This window comes from Bombina bombina, chromosome 4 (assembly GCF_027579735.1).
Source record: "Bombina bombina isolate aBomBom1 chromosome 4, aBomBom1.pri, whole genome shotgun sequence".
In the NCBI taxonomy this organism is placed as follows: domain Eukaryota; kingdom Metazoa; phylum Chordata; class Amphibia; order Anura; family Bombinatoridae; genus Bombina; species Bombina bombina.
The window spans coordinates 1,231,843,401-1,231,864,051 of record NC_069502.1 but is presented as its reverse complement, the minus strand read 5'-3'; the positions used below and the strand labels follow the sequence as shown (position 1 = coordinate 1,231,864,051).

General features: G+C 41.9%; 1 protein-coding gene across 1 annotated transcript in view; it reads right to left on the bottom strand.

The window, feature by feature from the left end:
- The window catches only part of TTBK1 (tau tubulin kinase 1), a 557,016-nt gene that overhangs the window by 275,814 nt on the left and 260,551 nt on the right, over positions 1-20,651 (bottom strand). The window lies entirely within an intron of this gene.

The following is a 20,651-nucleotide window of genomic DNA, read 5'->3' as shown; positions in this document are numbered from 1 at the left end:
CCTAGTACCTTTGTGAAAATCCTTGGAGCAGTGGCCAATCCGAAAGGAAGCGCCACGAACTGGTAATGTTTGTCCAGGAATGCGAACCTTAGGAACCGATGATGTTCCTTGTGGATAGGAATATGTAGATACGCATCCTTTAAATCCACCGTGGTCATGAATTGACCTTCCTGGATGGAAGGAAGAATAGTTCGAATGGTTTCCATCTTGAACGATGGAACCTTGAGAAACTTGTTTAAGATCTTGAGATCTAAGATTGGTCTGAACGTTCCCTCTTTTTTGGGAACTATGAACAGATTGGAGTAGAACCCCATCCCTTGTTCTCTTAATGGAACAGGATGAATCACTCCCATTTTTAACAGGTCTTCTACACAATGTAAGAATGCCTGTCTTTTTATGTGGTCTGAAGACAACTGAGACCTGTGGAACCTCCCCCTTGGGGGAAGTCCCTTGAATTCCAGAAGATAACCTTGGGAGACTATTTCTAGCGCCCAAGGATCCAGAACATCTCTTGCCCAAGCCTGAGCGAAGAGAGAGAGTCTGCCCCCCACCAGATCCGGTCCCGGATCGGGGGCCAACATTTCATGCTGTCTTGGTAGCAGTGGCAGGTTTCTTGGCCTGCTTTCCCTTGTTCCAGCCTTGCATTGGTCTCCAAGCTGGCTTGGCTTGAGAAGTATTACCCTCTTGCTTAGAGGACGTAGCACCTTGGGCTGGTCCGTTTCTACGAAAGGGACGAAAATTAGGTTTATTTTTGGCCTTGAAAGGCCGATCCTGAGGAAGGGCGTGGCCCTTACCCCCAGTGATATCAGAGATAATCTCTTTCAAGTCAGGGCCAAACAGCGTTTTCCCCTTGAAAGGAATGTTAAGTAGCTTGTTCTTGGAAGACGCATCAGCCGACCAAGATTTCAACCAAAGCGCTCTGCGCGCCACAATAGCAAACCCAGAATTCTTAGCCGCTAACCTAGCCAATTGCAAAGTGGCGTCTAGGGTGAAAGAATTAGCCAATTTGAGAGCATTGATTCTGTCCATAATCTCCTCCAAAGGAGGAGAATCACTATCGACCGCCTTTATCAGATCATCAAACCAGAAACATGCGGCTGTAGCGACAGGGACAATGCATGAAATAGGTTGTAGAAGGTAACCTTGCTGAACAAACATCTTTTTAAGCAAACCTTCTAATTTTTTATCCATAGGATCTTTGAAAGCACAACTATCCTCTATGGGTATAGTGGTGCGTTTGTTTAAAGTGGAAACCGCTCCCTCGACCTTGGGGACTGTCTGCCATAAGTCCTTTCTGGGGTCGACCATAGGAAACAATTTTTTAAATATGGGGGGAGGGACGAAAGGAATACCGGGCCTTTCCCATTCTTTATTAACAATGTCCGCCACCCGCTTGGGTATAGGAAAAGCTTCTGGGAGCCCCGGCACCTCTAGGAACTTGTCCATTTTACATAGTTTCTCTGGGATGACCAACTTGTCACAATCATCCAGAGTGGATAATACCTCCTTAAGCAGAATGCGGAGATGTTCCAACTTAAATTTAAATGCAATCACATCAGGTTCAGCCTGTTGAGAAACGTTCCCTGAATCAGTAATTTCTCCCTCAGACAAAACCTCCCTGGCCCCATCAGACTGGGTTAGGGGCCCTTCAGAAATATTATTATCAGCGTCGTCATGCTCTTCAGTATCTAAAACAGAGCAGCCGCGCTTACGCTGATAAGTGTTCATTTTGGCTAAAATGTTTTTGACAGAATTATCCATTACAGCCGTTAATTGTTGCATAGTAAGGAGTATTGGCGCGCTAGATGTACTAGGGGCCTCCTGAGTGGGCAAGACTCGTGTAGACGAAGGAGGGAATGATGCAGTACCATGCTTACTCCCCTCACTTGAGGAATCATCTTGGGCATCATTGTCATTTTCACATAAATCACATTTATTTAAATGAATAGGAATTCTGGCTTCCCCACATTCAGAACACAGTCTATCTGGTAGTTCAGACATGTTAAACAGGCATAAACTTGATAACAAAGTACAAAAAACGTTTTAAAATAAAACCGTTACTGTCACTTTAAATTTTAAACTGAACACACTTTATTACTGCAATTGCGAAAAAACATGAAGGAATTGTTCAAAATTCACCAAATTTTCACCACAGTGTCTTAAAGCCTTAAAAGTATTGCACCCCAAATTTGGAAGCTTTAACCCATAAAATAACGGAACCGGAGCCGTTTTGAACTTTAACCCCTTTACAGTCCCTGGTATCTGCTTTGCTGAGACCCAACCAAGCCCAAAGGGGAATACGATACCAAATGACGCCTTCAGAAAGTCCTTTCTAAGTATCAGAGCTCCTCTCACATGCGACTGCATGCCATGCCTCTCAAAAACAAGTGCGCAACACCGGCGCGAAAATGAGGCTCTGCTTATGCTTTGGGAAAGCCCCTAAAGAATAAGGTGTTTAATACAGTGCCTGCCGATATCAATATATCAAAATACCCAGATAAAATGATTCCTCAAGGCTAAATATATGTTAATAATGAATCGATTTAGCCCAAATAAAGTCTACAGTCTTAATAAGCCCTTGTGAAGCCCTTATTTACGATCGTAATAAACATGGCTTACCGGATCCCATAGGGAAAATGACAGCTTCCAGCATTACATCGTCTTGTTAGAATGTGTCATACCTCAAGCAGCAAGAGACTGCACACTGTTCCCCCAACTGAAGTTAATTGCTCTCAACAGTCCTGTGTGGAACAGCCATGGATTTTAGTGACGGTTGCTAAAATCATTTTCCTCATACAAACAGAAATCTTCATCTCTTTTCTGTTTCTGAGTAAATAGTACATACCAGCACTATTTCAAAATAACAAACTCTTGATTGAATAATAAAAACTACAGTTAAACACTAAAAAACTCTAAGCCATCTCCGTGGAGATGTTGCCTGTACAACGGCAAAGAGAATGACTGGGGTAGGCGGAGCCTAGGAGGGATCATGTGACCAGCTTTGCTGGGCTCTTTGCCATTTCCTGTTGGGGAAGAGAATATCCCACAAGTAAGGATGACGCCGTGGACCGGACACACCTATGTTGGAGAAAGAAGCCTCATTTTTAAAGGCCCAAGTGGAAGCCACAGCTCTAGTGGAATGAGCTGTAATCCTTTCAGGAGGTTGCTGTCCAGCAGTCTCATAGGCTAAGCGGATTAAGCTTCTTAGTCAAAAAGAAAAAGAGGTTGCCGAAGCCTTTTGACCTCTCCTCTGTCCAGAGTAGACAACAAACAAAGCAGATGTTTGACAAAAATCTTTAGTAGCTTGTAAGGAAAACTTTAAAGCACGGACCACGTCCAAATTGTGTAACACAAGGATGGAACAACAATCTCTTGATTGATATTCTTGTTAGATACCACCTTAGGTAAGAACCCAGGTTTGGTACGCAGGACTACCTTATCCGTATGAAAAATCAGATAAGGAGAATCACATTGTAAGGCAGATAGCTCAGAGACTCTACGAGTCGAGGAAATAGCTACCAAAAAAAAGAACTTTCCAAGATAATAGCTTGATATCTATGGAATGAAGTGGTTCAAACGAAACTCCTTGAAGAACCTTAAGAACCAAGCTTAAGCTCCATGGTGGAGCAACAGGTTTAAACACAGGCTTGATTCTAACTAAAGCCTGACAAAATGCCTGAACGTCTGGAACATCTGCCAGACGCTTAACTAGCTGACAATCCTTTTTCCAAACCTTCTTGGAGAAAAGATAATATCCTAGCAATCCTGACCTTACTCCATGAGTAACCCTTGGATTCACACCAATAAAGTTATCTACGCCATACCTTATGGTAAATTTTCCTGGTGACAGGCTTTCGTGCCTGTCTTAAGGTATCAATAACTGACTCGGAGAAGCCACGCTTTGATAAAATCAAGCGTTCAATCTCCAGGCAGTCAGCCTCAGAGAAATTAGATTTGGATGGTTGAAAGGACCCTGAAGTAGAAGGTCCTGTTTCAGAGGCAGAGACCATGGTGGAAAGGATGACATGTCCACTAGATCTGCATACCAGGTCCTGCGTGGCCACGCAGGTGCTATCAGAATCACAGATGCTCTCTCCTGCTTGATCTTGGCAATCAGTCGAGGGAGCAGAGGAAACGGTGGCAACACATAAGCCAGGTTGAAAGACCAGGGCGCTGCTAGAGCATCTATCAGTGTCGCCTTGGGATCCCTGGACCTGGATCCGTAACACGGAAGCTTGGCGTTCTGGCGAGACGCCATGAGATCCAGTTCTGGTTTGCCCCAACGATGAATCAGTTGTGCAAATCCCTCCGGATGGAGTTCCCACTCTCCCGGATGAAAAGTCTGATGACTTAGAAAATCCGCCTCCCAGTGCTCTACACCTGAGATATGGATAGCTGATAGGTGACAAGAGTGAATCTCTGCCCAGCGAATTATTTTTGAAACTTCTAACATCTCTAGGGAACTTCTCGTTCCCCCTTGATGGTTGATGTAAGCTACAGTCGTGATGTTGTCCGACTGAAATCTGATGTACCTCAGAGTTGCTAACTGAGGCCAAGCCTAAAGAGCCTTGAATATCGCTCTTAGTTCCAGAATATTTAATGGAAGGAGAGACTCCTCCTGAGTCCACGATCCCTGAGCCTTCAGGGAGTTCCAGACTGCACCCCAACCTAGAAGGCTGGCATCTGTCGTAACAATTGTCCAATCTGGCCTGCGAAAGGTCATACCTTTGGACAGATGGACCCGAGATAGCCACCAGAGAAGAGAATCCCTGGTCTCTTGGTCCAGATTCAGTTGAGGGGACAAATCTGTGTAATCCCCGCTCCACTGACTGAGCATGCATAGTTGCTGCGGTCTGAGATGTAAGCGTGCAAACAGCACTATGTCCATTGCCGCTACCATTAAGCCGATTACTTCCATACACTGAACCACCGAAGGGCGCGGAATGGAATGAAGAACCCAGCAGGAATTTAGAAGCTTTGATAACCTGGACTCCGTCAGGTGAATTTTCATTTCTACAGAATCTATCAGAGTCCCTAGAAAGGAAACTCTTGTGAGTGGGGATAGAGAACTCTTTTCCTCGTTCACTTTCCACCCATGCGACCACAAAAATGCCAGTACTACGTCCGTATGAGACTTGGCAATTTGGAAGTTTGACGCCTGTATCAGGATGTCGTCTAAATAAGGGGCTACTGCTATGCCCCGCGGCCTTAGGACCGCCATAAGTGACCTTAGAACCTTTGTAAAGATTCTTGGGGCTGTAGCTAATCCCAAGGGAAGAGCTACAACTGGTAATGCCTGTCTTAAAAGGCAAACCTGAGAAACCGATGATGATCTTTGTGTATCGGAATTTGAAGATAAGCATCCTTTAGATCCACTGTAGTCATATATTGACCCTCCTGGATCAGTGGTAGGATGGTACGAATAGTTTCCATCTTGAACGACGGAACTTTGAGGAATTTGTTTAAGATCTTTAGATCCAAAATTGGTCTGAAGGTTCCCTCTTTTTTGGGAACCACAAACAGATTTGAGTAAAAACCCTGTCCCTGTTCCTCCTTTGGAACTGGATGGATCACTCCCATAACTAGGAGGACTCGTACACAGTGTAAGAATGCCTTTCTCTTTATCTGGTGTGCAGATAATTGTGAAAGGTGAAATCTCCCTTTTGGGGGGGAAGCTTTGAAGTCCAGAAGATATCCCTGGGATATAATTTCCAACGCCCAGGGATCCTGAACATCTCTTGCCCACGCCTGGGCAAAGAGTGAAAGTCTGCCCCTACTAGATCCGTTCCCGGATAGGGGGCCGTTCCTTCATGCTGTCTTAGAGGCAGCAGCAGGCTTTATTACCTGCTTACCTTTTTTCCATGTCAGGTTTGGTCTCCAGACTGTCTTGGATTGAGCAAAAGTTCCCTCTTGTTTATTATTAGAGGAAGTTGATGCCGCACCTGCCTTGAAGTTTTGAAAGGCACGAAAATTAGACTGTTTGGCCCTAGATTTGGACCTGTCCTGAGGAAGGGCATGACCTTTTCCTCCAGTGATATCAGCAGTAATCTCCTTCAACCAGGCCCGAATAGGGTCTGCCCCTTGAAGGGAATGTTAAGTAGCTTAGATTTTGAAGTCACGTCAGCTGACCATGATCTAAGCCATAGCACTCTGCGCGCCTGTATAGCAAAACCAGAATTCTTAGCCGTTAGTTTAGTCAAATGAACAATGGCATCAGAATAAAAGAATTGGCTAGCTTAAGTGCTCTAAGTTTGCCAAGTATGTCATCCAATGGAGTCGCTACCTGTAAAGCCTCTTCCAGAGACTCAAACCAGTACGCCGCAGCAGCAGTGACAGGGGCAATGCATGCAAGGGGCTGTAGGATAAAACCTTGTTGAATAAATATTTTCTTAAGGTAACCTCTAATTTTTTATCCATTGGATCTAAAAAAAAAAAAAAACACAACTGTCCTCGACAGGGATAGTAGTACGCTTTACTAGAGTAGAAACTGCTCCCTCCACCTTAGGGACTGTCTGCCATAAGTCCCATGTGGTGGCGTCTATTGGAAACATTTTTCTAAAAATAGGAGGGGAAGAGAACGGCACACCTGGTCTATCCCATTCCTTATTAATAATTTCTGTAAACCTTTTAGGTATTTGGAAAAACATCAGTACACACCGGCACTGCAAAGTATTTATCCAGTCTACACAATTTCTCTGGCACTGCAATGGTATCACAGTCATTCAGAGCAGCTAAAACCTCCCTAAGCAACACGCGGAGGTGTTCAAGCTTAAATTTAAATGTAGAAATATTAGAATCAGGTATCTTTCTTGAGTCATTAACATCACCCACTGACTGAGCTCTCTTTCCTCAGCTTCTGCATATTGTGAGGCAGTATCAGACATGGTTCTTAAAGCGTCAGTATGCTCTGCATTTTGTCTCACCCCAGAGCTATCTCGCTTACCTCTAAGTTCAGGTAGTCTGGCTAATACCGCTGACAGTGTATTATCCATGACTGCCGCCATGTCTTGTGAAGTAAACGCTATGGGCGCCCTAGATGTACTTGGCGCCATTTGAGCGTGAGTCCCTTAAGCGGGAGTCAAAGGGTCTGACACGTGGGGAAAGTTAGTCGGCATAACTTCCCCCTCGTCAGATTCCTCTGGTGATACATTTTTTAAAAGACAGAAAATTATCTTTATTGCATAAAATGAAATCAGTACATTTGGTACACATTCTAAGAGGGGGTTCCACCATGGCTTTTAAACATAATAAACAAGGAGTTTCTTCTATGTCAGACAAGTTTATACAGAATAGCAATGAGACTAGCAAGCTTGGAAAACACTTTAAATCAAGTTAACAAGCAAATATAAAAAACGGTACTGTGCCTTTAAGAGAAACACATTTTGTCAAAATTTGAAAAACAGTGAAAAAATGCAGTAAATCAAACGAAATTTTTACAGTGTGTATAATAGGCTAACAGAGCATTGCACCCACTTGCAAATGGATGATTAACCCCTTAGTTCAAAAAACGGATCAAAAAAACGAAATAGACGTTTTTTAACAGTCACAACCAACTGCCACAGCAAGCTGTGGCCCTACCTTCCCCAATAAACGACTTTGGAAAGCCTTTGGGCACTTTAGAGATGTCCTATAGCATTCAGAGGGCCTTTGAGGGAAGCTGGATGTCACAGTTTGTAATTTTAACTGCACCAACAATAACTTTTATACTACAACAGTGGAAATTGTTTCTAGTCAAAATTTAAGCCAGCCATGTGGAAAAAACTAGGCCCCAATAAAGTTTTATCACCAAAGCATATATAAAAACGATTAAACATGCCAGCAAACGTTTTATATTGTAAATATCATAAGGGTATTACCCCTGGGAGTAAGCATGATACCAGTCGTTATTAAATCACTGTATTCAGGCTTAACTTACATTAATCCGGTATCAGCAGCATTTTCTAGTGTTTTCCATCTCTAGAAAAAATTATAACTGCACATACCTGATAGCAGAATAAACTGCACGCCATTCTCTCGCTGAAGTTACCTCATCTGTGTAATCCCCTCAGACATATGTGAGAATAGTAATGGATCTTGGTTACAACCTGCTAAGATCATAGAAACCTCAGGCAGATTCTTCTTCTATTTACTGCCTGAGATAAAATAGCACAACTCCGGTACTATTTAAAAATAACAAACTTTTGATTGAAGAAAATAAACTAGCTATATTTAACCACTCTCTCCTACAACGTCCTAGCTTGTTGAGAGTTGCAAGAGAATGACTGGCTATGACAGTTAGGGGAGGAGCTATATTACAGCTCTGCTGTGGGTGTCCTCTTGCAACTTCCTGTTGGGAATGAGAATATCCCACAAGTAATGGATGATCCGTGGACTGGATACACCTTACAAGAGAAATATATATCTATAACTACATACATATATGTAGATGATTATATATAGGCAAAGATATATACAGATATATATATAGGAATATCTATTTAAAAATACTTAAACATAAACAGAACATAAACACAAAACAGCGAGGGCGCCTCATGTGTAGATCAAAAGTGCCACCAGCGAGAAAACATTAATAGATGCCAAATAGGTACTCACATGTAGCAATAGCACCAGAGGCGTATTATGGCGTAGGCCAACAAGGCCGGTGCCTACGGCAGCAAATTTTGGGAGGGGCAGCACATCTGCCCTATCCTCTATCTAAAAGCTAGCTGTCTCTGCATTCATGTGATCTCTAATCATAAACTTTCATTGCTAATGTATGTTAGCTACTAATAGCTAGCTGTCTCTGCATTCATGTGATGTCTAATCATAAACTCTCAGCGCTAATGTATGTTAGCTACTAATAGCTAGTTTTCTCTGCATTCATGTGATATCTAATCATAAACTCTCAGTGCTAATGTATGTTAGCTACTAATAGCTAGCTGTCTCTGCATTCATGTGATGTCTAATAGTAAACTCTCAGCGCTAATGTATGTTAGTTACTAATAGCGAGCTTTCTCTGCATTCATGTGATGTCTAATCATAAACTCTCATTGCTAATGCATGTTAGCTACTAATAGCTAGCTGTCTCTGCATTCATGTGATGTCTAATCATAAACTCTCAGCGCTAATGTATGATAGTTACTAATAGCTAGCTGTCTCTGCATTCATGTGATGTCTAATCATAAACGCTCATTGCTAATGTATGTTAGCTACTAATAGCTAGCTGTCTCTGCATTCATGTGATGTCTAATCATAGACTCTCAGTGCTAATGTATGTTAGCTACTAATAGCTAGCTGTCTCTGCATTCATGTGATGTCTAATCATAAACTCTCAGCGCTAATGTATGTTAGCTACTAATAGCTAGCTTTCTCTGCATTCATGTGATGGCTAATCATAAACTCTCAGCGCTAATGTATGTTAGCTACTAATAGCTAGCTGACTCTGCATTCATGTGATGTCTAATCATAAACTCTCAGCGCTAATGTATGTTAGATACTAATAGCTAGCTGTCTCTGCATTCATATGATGTCTAATCATAAACTCTCAGCGCTAATGTATGTTAGCTACAAATAGCTAGCTGTCTCTGCATTTATGTGATGTCTAATCATAAACTCTCAGCGCTAATGTATGTTAACTACTAATAGCTAGCTGTCTCTGCATTCATGTGATGTCTAATCATAAACTCTCAGCGCTAATGTATGTTAGTTACTAATAGCTAGCTTTCTCTGCATTCATGTGATGTCTAATCATAAACTCTCATTGCTAATGTATGTTAGCAACTAATAGCTAGCTTTCTCTGCATTCATGTGATGTTGAATTATAAACTCTCAGTGCTATTGTATGTTAGCTACTAATAGCTAGCTGTCTCTGCATTCATGTGATGTCTAATCATAAACTCTCAGTGCTAATGTATGTTAGCTACTAATAGCTAGCTGTCACTGCATTCATGTGATGTCTAATCATAAACTCTCAGCGCTAATGTATGTTAGTTACTAATAGCTAGCTTTCTCTGCATTCATGTGATGTCTAATCATAAACTCTCATTGCTAATGTATGTTAGCTACTAATAGCTAGCTGTCTCTGCATTCATGTGATGTCTAATCATAAACTCTCAGCGCTAATGTGTTAGCTACTAATAGCTAGCTGTCTCTGCATTCATGTGATGTCTAATCATAAACTCTCAGTGCTAATGTATGTTAGTTACTAATAGCTAGCTGTCTCTGCATTCATGTTATGCCTAATCATAAACTCTCAGCGCTAATGTATGATAGTTACTAATAGCTTTCTCTGCATTCATGTGATGCCTAATCATAAACTCTCAGCGCTAATGTATGTTAGCTACTAATAGCTAGCTTTCTCTGCATTCATGTTATGTCTAATCATAAACTTTCAGTGCTAATGTATGTTAGCTACTAATAGCTAGCTGTCTCTGCATTCATGTGATGTCTAATCATAAACTCTCAGTGCTAATGTATGTTAGCTACTAATAGCTAGCTTTCTCTGCATTCATGTGATGCCTAATCATAAACTCTCAGTGCTAATGTATGTTAGCTACTAATATCTAGCTTTCTCTGCATTCATGTGATGTCTAATCATAAACTCTCAGTGCTAATGTATGTTAGCTACTAATAGCAAGTTTTTTCTGCATTCATGTGATGTCTAATCATAAACTCTCAGCGCTAATGTATGGTAGCTACTAATAACTAGCTGTCTCTGCATTCATGTGATGTCTAATAATAAACTCTCAGCGCTAATGTATGCTAGCTACTAATAGCTTTCTCTGCATTCATGTGATGTCTAATCATAAACTCTCAGCGCTAATGTATGTTAGCTACTAATAGCTTTCTCTGCATTCATGTGATGTCTAATCATAAACTCTCAGCGCTAATGTATGTTAGCTACTAATAGCTTTCTCTGCATTCATGTGATGTCTAATCATAAACTCTCAGCGCTAATGTATGTTAGCTACTATTAGCTTTCTCTGCATTCATGTGATGTCTAATCATAAACTCTCTATGCCCCCTCCACTTATTGCTTGATGTTTTTAATGTGATTTTTAAATAAACCATTTTAATGAAAGCTAAGTGCAAGTACCTTATTATCCGTTGGAACTGCATCCTGGGGCCTACTGTCTTGGAATTCACATCCAGTTTTCCAGTATGAAGCTAGGACAAGGGTTAGCTGATACACTCTGAGTTATCAGCCTGCAACTACCAGCACATAAGGGTGCTATTGCTACATGTGAGTACCCATTTGGCATCTATGGATGTTTTCTCGCTGGTGGCACTCTTGATCTACACATGAGACGCCCCTTGGTTTATTTCTAGTGCCTGATCTGTATTAATCTGTGAGGAGGAGAGCAGCCGTCTATTCTGTGCCTTCTGTCTGGATATCACACACGTTTGTGGACAGTGCACAGCACTACTCCATCACTTTGGGACTTTTTAACTCTAATAATAATTTTGTATCTGATTATATATGATATTATGATGCTATATACAAAACTGTTATAGTCTTTTTACAGCTTGTGGACTATATGGGCTTTAGTCAATTTATCTCCTTTTGGTTAGAGTGGGCCCCCTCTTAATTTTGGTTGTATTTTTTACTTAGAACATATTCTGCTATGTGAAGAACATTGGAATGTCAAATATTTACTCTAAAAACACTTTAATAAATATGAATATTGCATGCATATGCTTTTAAATGTTTTTAGCTACTTGACTGCAATGGGCTACACACTGTGCAGGCTGTAATCAGGGGAGAGCGGCAGAATGGCACTAACAGCAATCAAAATGTGTAAAGTCTTGATAAGGGCTTGTGGACTTTGATGTCTTTCTACTATGAAGAAATAAAGATTAATTGCTTTTAAGACCTGTGAGTGTCCTTCAGTGATTATATATATATACACATATGGTTTTATGTGTTTATATGTGTATCTGTCACGCCGCTCCCTTGCGCCACCTTGGCTGTTGCCAGGGACACGGCGGTTGCTGCTCTGGCTATTGCCAGGGATGCGGCGGTTCTTGTGAGTGTGCGGCGATGACGTCATCGCCGCACGTCTCTACTCCTCTGAAGCCGGATCCTTCAAGCTCCTTGGCGCCTATGTAAGTACCTTCACTGCCCAAGTATAGGTGTTACTGTGTGTGCTCCTGGGTTCTGTATTCCTTAAAGTACTGGATTACTATAACGTTACTGAGCTCTGCCTGTCTGACTACTCTGCTTGCTTAACCCCTAAAGTACTGGATTACTAAAACGTTACTGAACTCTGCCTGTCTGACTACTCTGCTTGCTTAACCCTTAAAGTACTGGATTACTATAATGTTACTGAACTCTGCCTGTCTGACTACTCTGCTTGCTTAACCCTTAAAGTACTGAATTGCTATAACGTTACTGAACTCTGCCTGTCTGACTACTCTGCTTGCTTAACCCCTAAAGTACTGGATTACTATAACGTTACTGAACTCTGCCTGTCTGGCTACTCTGCTTGCTTAACCCCAAAAGTACTGGATTACTATAACGTTACTGAACTCTGCCTGTCTGACTACTCTGCTTGCTTAACCCCTAAAGTACTGGATTACTATAACGTTGCTGAACTCTGCCTGTCTGCCTACTCTGCTTGCTTAACCCCTAAAGAACTGGATTACTATAACGTTACTGAACTCTGCCTGTCTGACTACTCTGCTTGCTTAACCCCTAAAGTACTGGATTACTATAACATTGCAGAACTCTGCCTGTCTGGCTACTCTGCTTGCTTAACCCCTAAAGTACTGGATTGCTATATCGTTAATGAACTCTGCCTGTCTGACTACTCTGCTTGCTTAACCCCTAAAGTACTGGATTGCCTTACCTTTGCTGAACTCTGCCTGTCTGACCATTCTATTGCTTTACCTCTGAACTGTTATACTGCTGGATTTCCTTTGTTGCTGACACATGCCTGTTCCTGACCATTCTATTGGTTTACCCCAGAACTGCTATACTGCTGGATTGCCTTCCTGTTGCCTGTCTTGACCATTCTCTGCCTTCATCTTATTGCCGTGAAGGACTATGCTGCCTACTGTGAGGACTACTTACCTCATTTCATAAACTCTCTCTGTTCTGGGATATTTCCTATCATTTCACTTGACGCCGGGATAAGAAGACTAATGGCCAAGTTTGGTCTGATATATCCCACGAACATTACATTATACTTGGGCCATAGACCCAAATGAGGTAGCAAGAGCAGTCTCTCTACACTTGCAGAATGTGGATTCTAAATTAGAGGCTATAACCGCTATGCTTTCCTCACTGGTTGCAGAGAAGAACGCTACTCCTGATACCCTGGATACCATTGCCTGACAAGTATGATGGTACTACTGACTGTAGGGGTTTTCTCAACCAGTGCAGGCTACACTTTCGCAATGATCCTCACACCTTCCAGTCTCATCAGTCAAATGTTACTTTTATCATTTCTTTATTGAAAGACAAGGCCCTAGCCTGGGCTAGGGTCTCTCTCCTTTTGGAACAGAGCGTTCAACTCCTGAAAGATGCTGAAGCCATAATTTCTGCATTATCTTTGGTATTTGGGACCTCCAGCCACGCTTCTGCTGCAGAGTACTCTCTCTTGGATATCTGCCAGAGCAATAGAACTGTGGCACAATACGCCATTGAGTTTCGTACCTTGGCACTCAAGACCAGTTGGGATGGCAGTGCTCTCAAGGAGGCCTTTAGGAGAGGTTTGCATGAGCGTATCAAGGACTGGCTTACTTATTGTGATCTTCCGTCTTACTTAGATGAATTCATAACACTTTGTATCAGTTTAGATTCTCGCTTTCAGCAGAGACAAGCTGAGTGAGACAGAACTCGTAGATTTCTTCCCTCTCGCCCTCCTACTCGTCTGGTCTCTAGACTTTCCTCTACCCCTTCAGCACCTCCAGTTACCTCAGTAGAGGAACCCATGGATATCTCCTCCCTCAAGCCCACCGAATCTGAAAGACAAAGAAGAAGGATATTGAGACTGTGTTTCTATTGTGGTTCCAATTCACATCTCTAAGCGTGGTCACAACTAAATCCCCTCACTCTTCTCGGATCCTGGTACCAGTTACCCTTACCTTTCTTCAGAATTCTATCCACGCTCAAGCTTTAATTGATTCAGGAGCTGCTGGAAATTTTCTTGATCACCGTTTTATGATTCAGGTAGGCTTACCTCTTCTGCAGAAAAAGCAATGTCTTAAGATAACTACTCTGGATGGCACTCTTCTTGGATCCGGTTTAATCCATTTCGAATCAGCACCCCTAACCTTGACTGTGGGAGTCCTTCATACCGAACAGTTGCAGTTCGATGTTATTTATTCTCCAGCACAACCCGTCATCCTTGGTCTCCCTTGGCTTTGTTTACACAGTTCAACTACGTCCTGCTTCCACTCTTGCCTGGCTAAGGTTACTCCACTGCACCACATCCCCATTGCCAGCCTACAGACTCCTTCAAGCCTTCCCTCAGTATATGCAGATTTTACAGATGTGTTTGAAAAGAAAGCAGCTGATGTTCTGCCACCCCACCGTCCTTACGATTCCAAATTAGATCTCTTTCCTTGAGCCCCGCTTCTTAAAGGGAGGACTTATCCTTTCTACAAAACTGAAACCAAGGCCATGGAGGAATATATCCAAGAAAACCTAGCTAAAGGTTTTATTCGTCCTTCTTCTCCTGCCGGGGCTGGTTTCTTTTTAGTCTGTAAAAAGGATGGTGGGCTCAGACCCTGTATCGACTACAGAGCCCTAAACAATATAACTATCAATAATCCCTATCCTATTTCTTTGATCACTGAACTGCCTTCAATAGAGACTGCAAGAATTGGCCTCCTGTAGCCATGGATGCCTGCTCTAATCTGTAATAAGGTCTTTTGTTCTGCTCCTGTGCTCCGCCATCCCGATCCTGACCAGCAGTTCACTTTAGAGGCTGACGCCTCCGAAATAGGGGCTGGAGCAGTCTTAACCCAAAGGAATCCCTTAACCTCCAAGTTGCACCCTGTAGCCCTTTTCTCCAAACGCTTTACACCTGCAGAGAGGAGTTACGATGTGGGTAATCATGAACTCTTAGCCATTAAGATGGCTTTGACTGAATAGCGTCATTGGCTAGAGGGTACCGCCACTGAACTTTATGGTTCGCTCCAAAATGCTCGCTACTTCACTAAGTTGTACCTACGTGGGGCGTACAATCTTATCCGCATTATCCAAGGACATGAATGAAAGACTGCCTTCAACTCAAGATCAGGGCATTACCAATACCTAGTAATGCCTTTTGGGCTGTGTAATGCCCCTGCTGTCTTCCAAGCTTTTGTCAACATTGTCTTCCGTGAACTCCTCATTTGCACTGTCATCTTCTATCTGGATGACATCCTTATATTCTCCTCCACCCTTGAGGAGCATCATGAACATGTAAGCAGGTACTTCTTTGCCTCAGAAACAATTCTCTGGTAGCCAAACTTTAGAAATGCGAGTTTGATCAAGTCCAGATCCAGTTCCTTGGCTATGTCATCTCGAAGGAAGGTTTTGCCATGGATCCTTCTAAGCTAACCACAGTTCTGGAATGGCCTCAACCCACTTCATTAAAGAACTACAGAGATTCTTGGGGTTCTCCAACTATTACCGCAAGTTTATAAAGAACGTCTCCCAAATAGTTGCTCCACTCACTGAGCTGACTAAACTGAACAGAGACTGCAAGAATTGGCCTCCTGTAGCCATGGATGCCTTCTCTTATCTGAAAAAGGTCTTTTGCTCTGCACCTGTGCTCCGTCATCCTGATCCTGACCTGCAGTTCACTTGAGAGGTTGACACCTCCAAAATAGGGGCTGGAGCAGTCTTAACCCAAAGGGATCCCTTAACCTCCAAGTTGCACCCTGTAGCCTTTTTCTCCAAACGCTTTACTCCTGCAGAAAGGAATTACGATGTCGGTAATTGTGAACTCTTAGCCATTAAGATGGCCTTGACTGAATGGCATTATTGGCTAGAGGGTACCGCCAATCCCATTCAGATTCTCACTGACCATAAGAATCTGACGTACCTAGAGACTGCTCATCGACTCAATCCTCGACAGGCCAGGTGGGCCCTATTCTTTACTCGGTTTAACTTTATAGTCTCTTACCTTCCTGGGACCAAGAATAAAAAGGCTGATGCCCTTTCCTGACAGTTTCCTTCCTCTAGTGACTCCTCTGAAGCTCCTATCGAACACATCATAACCCCCTTTTGTGTGGTTGCTCAGCACAACACCTCTCTTCTTCAAAGACTGCAACAAGCGCAGTCAAGAAAACCTCCAGAAGCCCCTGCGACTCCTGAGACCCTTTATGTTCCTCCAAACCTTCACTCTGCTGTGCTATCCTGGGCTCATGACAGCAAGCTGTCAGGTCATCCTGGTTTGACAAGAACCTTTATACTCCTTTCCCAACATGTGTGGTGGCCTACCATGAAGTCGGACTCTCAGGATTATGTCAAAGCTTGTCAGACTTGTAATGTTAATAAAACTCCCAGTTCCCTACCACATGGCCTACTTCAACCATTGTCCATACCTAAACAGCCATGGACACACATTGCTATGGATTTTGTTGTAGACCTTCCTCCTTCTGACCATCATACAGTTATATGGGTGGTGGTGGTGGATCGCTTCTCCAAACTTGCACATTTTGTACCTCTAACGAAGTTACCTTCAGCTGAAGAATTGTCCACTCTTTTTCTGTTACACGTGGTACGATTACATGGTATACCCATAAATATCGTCTCTGACAGAGGACCTTAATTTATTTCTACCTTTTGGAGAAGTTTTTACAAATTGCTTGGAACCACTGTTTCTTTGTCCTCTGGTTATCACCCCCAGACTAACGGGCAGACAGAGAAAACCAATCATGATTTGGAAGCTTATATCAGAGCCTATGTCAATTCACAGCACAATAATTGGTCTGGAGTGTTACCCCTAGCTGAACATGCATGGAACACTCAATGGCATTCTTATTTACGATGCTCCCCTTTCCAGGCCGCAGCTGGTTATCAAACTTGTGTTTTTCCTCTTTCTGCTCAATCCACAGGAATCCCTGCTGCAGAACGTCGTTTCACTGACCTTACTACCCATTGGCGATAGAATTACACTCTCAGTTACACTCAACCTCCTCAAGATATAAGAAGTTTTTACCGATCATCATCAAGCCAGTATTCGTGACTTTGTTGCAAGTGATCATGTCTGGGTCTCTACCCGACACATCTGCTTGCGCCAACCATGTCACATATTGGGACCTCAGTATATTGGTCCTTATAAAGTCCTCAAAAGACTTTCTCCTGTTGCCTACAGAGTGGCCTTACCTAAAACATTGCACATTCACCCAGCCTTTCACATCTCCTTCTTCAAACCCTACGTCACAAATAGGTATACTCGACTCCACCTCCACTCCTGATTCATGGTGAACCAGAGTATGAGGTTGCCAAGATCTTGGATTCCAGAATGAGGCACAGGCAGCTCTAATACCTCATACACTTAAAGGGATACTTTGTGGCGGAGCATTCCTGGGTTTCTGCCTATAATGAGCATGCTCTATCTTTAGTCTCCAAGTTCCATGCTGCTCACCCTTCGAAGCCGACTCTAGGATGTTGCGGTTGCTGCTCTGGCTGTTGCCAGGGATGCGGTGGTTCTTGTAAGCAAGCGGCGATGACGTAATCGCCGCACATCTCTCCTCCTCTGAAGCTGGATCCCTTGAGCTCCTTGGAGAGAATCAACGCCTATGTAAGTACCTTCACAACCTACAGTCACTGCCTAAGTATAGGTGTTACTGTGTGTGCTCCTGGGTGCTGTATTCCATAAAGTACTGGATTGCTATAACGTTGCTGAACTCTGCCTGTCTGACTACTATGCTTGCTTAACCCCTAAAGTACTGGATTACTATAACATTGCTGAAATCTGCTTGTCTGACTACTCTGCTTGCTTAACCCCTAAAGTACTGGATTGCTATAATGTTGCTGAACTCTGCCTGTCTGATCACTCTGCTTGCTTAATCCATAAATTACTGGATTGCCATACTTTTGCTGAACTCTGCCTGTCTTGACCATTCTCTTCCTTCATCTTATTGCCGTGAAGTACTACCCTGCCTACCATGAGGACTGCTTACCTCATTTCATAAACTCTCTCTGTTCTGGGATATTTCCTATTCTTCCCCTTGACGCCGGGATAAGAAGACTACTGGCCAAGTTTGGTCTGATAGAGGAGTATCCCACGAACATTACAGTATCTATGTCTGTAAATTCATATATACACACAGACACACACATATATATATATATATATATATATATATACAGTATATATATACATATTTAAACATGTATATGTATGTATCTCTATGCTAAAGCCCATTGCCTGCCTTTCTTTCCCTAACACTTGAGACCTCATATCTTTGAGCCTTTCTAACTTTTTAATGCAATTTTTTTCTTTTAATAATTTTTATAAAATGGTGTTATTATGAGGACAACTTTACTTTTTTATTTAATTTTTATGTGTTTTGTGCAACTTTTTACTCAAGCGTAATAGTTAATCAGAGCTCTGAGGTTTGCACTATCCCAACGCAAGAAAAGGCGCTAAAAAGCCAATCCTTAGTACACCTGCGATACCGGTGAGTGATAAAGCTAAAAACCCGGAGGAAACTTATAAATTTAGAGCAGATGAAGTACAATGTACTGTGCATAGCTCAGAAGCAACTTCTAAGCAAGCTAAGCCAACAGTGCTAAATTTAAAGCAACAGTAACTAAAAAAACAAAGTTTTTTAAAAGGGCCTAAGGTGTATAAATATATGTCCCTAGACTATGTGAAGCACGTGAACATGCTCGTACTAATAGCCCGTGGGCTATGAAGGTGCAGGTTACCTGTCTCTCAGCACCTTCATCCACTGTGCTTACCTCACCATCAGTAACTTACTTCCAGTAGACAAGCTTATCCTAGGCGGTGCGAGCACGATGACAAGGATCTAGGTCAGTACCAGAATCTACAACCAAAGGGGATTGGTAGACAAATCCACATTTCACCTGGGAATGGCTGTGAATCCATAAGGAGCAGTGCACTGTAGTCCAGGGGATTGGTAGAATAAGGATGAAAGAAAGATTTTTGGCTCGCGGGTATTCCAAAAAACTGGTCCTGAGTTCACTCAGTAGAGTAAGAAAGTTGAAAAGAGAAACAATTCTCTTCTCAAAAAATGAAAAGAGCTTGGAAAATACTCATGTCAGATTTATCACACAATTTAACTCTCACTGGGACAAAACTCGTTCTATCTTAAGTAAAAATTGGCATTTCTTACTTGCAGACAAAAAACTGGCAGGAAAAGTAGGTGATCGTCCCCTACTTACCGCTAGAAAAGCTATGAGCTTGAAAGACTGCTTGGTCAGAAGTCACTTTGTTAAAACTCCAAAACTGAATTGGCTCACTATACACCAATCACACAAGGGTAGCTTTCCTTGTGGAAAGTGTGTTTCTTGCAGTTTTATTACAAGGACTGAAACCTTTACTACAGGTGGCAAAGTGTATCGCATTAATTACCCAATCAATTGTCAAACTTTTGGGGTAATTTATTTGCTATACTGTCCTTGCCCTATGTTTTACTTAGGGAAAACGAAGCGCCAGTTTATCGACAGGGTGAGAGAACATTGAGATGACGTGAAAAATAACAAAGATACTAGCAGTGTTGCACGTCATTTTCAGATGTGCCACAATTCAGATTTTGAACTATTAAAGTTCATAGGAATTGATACTGGTTTGTCACATAAGAGAGGAGGTGATCAGGACAAATGTCTTCTCCAGAAGGAAACTGGTTGGATTTATCACTTACATACTTGTGCCCCATTTGGGTTAAATGAAAAACTCGAGTTTGCATCATTTCTATAAAGTTTGTTTCTTGTTCTAGACTGTGCCTTTAGGCTAGTGGATTAGGACTGTGGTTCTTCTAAGTCATCAAGATATATAGACCTTTTAGACCTTGGGTTCGATCACTTATGTTCAATATAAAATAGTCATTGAACTAATATGACTTTGTTTTTCTATCAGTATAACTAGTTTAGCTCCAAATTTTCGGCTGTTTATAATATTTTTAAGAACACTTAAATGCAGTTGTTATATATTGGGATAATAAGTATATTTAACTTTAAAGGTTGTAGATCTATAATTGTTAGATCTTCATTATATATAGGTTATAGCGTTTAGAGTAGTGGGTTAATACTAGTTTAATTTGACTTTTAGTTTATAGTAGATTTGAGGTCACAGGTTCGATCCCGGTCTTGTCTCTATAGGAAACTGTTACAATAGAAGTTTCTAAATTTACTTAATTTTTGACTTAGAATACTTTATCCCTTCCTTATTATTTAGCCTTTATAGGAATCAGAAAAATAACAAACTATCTTGTTAGGTGTAACTTGCTGACCCTCCCTATGTGTCCAATGCATCGTTGGGGGAGCTCTCATTTTTCTCAATTCGGCTGTTAGTTACATTTTAACGAATTGCATGTGCATCTGAGCACCATGTCTTTTATTTGGAATTAATATTATTATTTTGTAAATATATTTTATATATTTAATGTCACTTTGTATATATACACTTTTTGTTTGTTTTTTGAAACTCCCAGAGGCGTGTCCCAATATGGCCTATAAAAGGCTGAGTTTAGGTTGATGAGATCAG